Raw genomic sequence first — 1053 nt, 5'->3', positions numbered from 1 at the left:
TATATATATATATATATATATATATATATATCATAACTGCGCCCTCGTTACACGAGAAAAGCCATTGCCAATAAGATTTAGTAAAATGATTCATTACTGATGCCATGTGATGCCCTTATGTGACTTTTAAGCCCAGCCAAAGTTTTACACATTTTATTACATACTGCACAGGTGTGCTGGCTGGCAGAAGTAACAGGTGAGACCATATCCACTCACTTATACATAAATACATTCATAATACATGCATACATAGCGTTGCTATTATGTTAAACTGTCGTATGTCCAAATGTTGCCAAATGCGTTTTTTTTTTTCCAATATTTAATCTTGTTTCTCCAGGTGCTTCAGATCCGAAGGTATCAGAAATTGTCCAAGTGTAGTGCAACGGTTTTGCTATGCAATGGTGAAACTATTTTTTCGTTTTCTGGAATAAAAACCCCCAACGTTGTGGACTTACGACACTTTTGCGTAATAGCAACGATGTGTGTGTGTATATACATACATGTACATACAGATGTGTATGTGTGTGTGTGTGTGTGCGTGCGTGCGTGTGTATGTGTATGAATTAAAATCGAACTTACCTGGTCATTGGTGATAATTGATCACGTTAACATCCAGTTTGACTGACGGAGACCAGAGACAGATGTTGAATGAATGAATGAATGAATGAACGAACGAATGGCAGAAAGAGAAAAGGGATAACAACAACAACAACAATAATAATAATAATAATAATGTGTGTTAGAGGAAAGAGAGAGAATAGAGAAGGGAAGGTGGGGGAAAAAAAGGTAATGAATGAAGTGAGAGAGGTAAGGAGAGTGAAACTAAATGAAACGATAGAGTAAGAAGTGATAGAGAGACGGAGATTAAAAGTAGAGAGCGATATATAATAAGTGAGAGAGAGAGAGGGAGAACGTATGCATGTGTGTGTCTACTTGTATGGGATCTTTATGGTTTGACGGGCAACATTTGTTTTCTTAACGAAACACTTTCAAACTTGGGATACTGATAGAATGTGTCAAAATTGTTTGTCTGTTCTGTAATACAAAATATAC

At 36.3% G+C, this 1053-nt stretch overlaps 1 protein-coding gene across 1 annotated transcript in view; it reads right to left on the bottom strand.

Annotated features, from left to right (window-relative positions):
• Nucleotides 1-949, bottom strand: part of LOC106883794 (uncharacterized) — a 9480-nt gene extending 8531 nt beyond the window's left edge. The window contains exon 1 of the mRNA XM_014934927.2: nucleotides 580-949. The gene's annotated coding sequence lies outside the window, so the exon portion shown is untranslated. The remainder of the gene's footprint in view (nucleotides 1-579) is intronic.
• Nucleotides 950-1053: the final 104 nt, after the last annotated feature.

The sequence above is a fragment of the Octopus bimaculoides genome, chromosome 27 (assembly GCF_001194135.2).
Source record: "Octopus bimaculoides isolate UCB-OBI-ISO-001 chromosome 27, ASM119413v2, whole genome shotgun sequence".
In the NCBI taxonomy this organism is placed as follows: Eukaryota; Metazoa; Mollusca; class Cephalopoda; order Octopoda; family Octopodidae; genus Octopus; species Octopus bimaculoides.
Note: the sequence above shows the minus strand (reverse complement) of the source record. Positions and strands in the feature narration are given on the sequence as shown.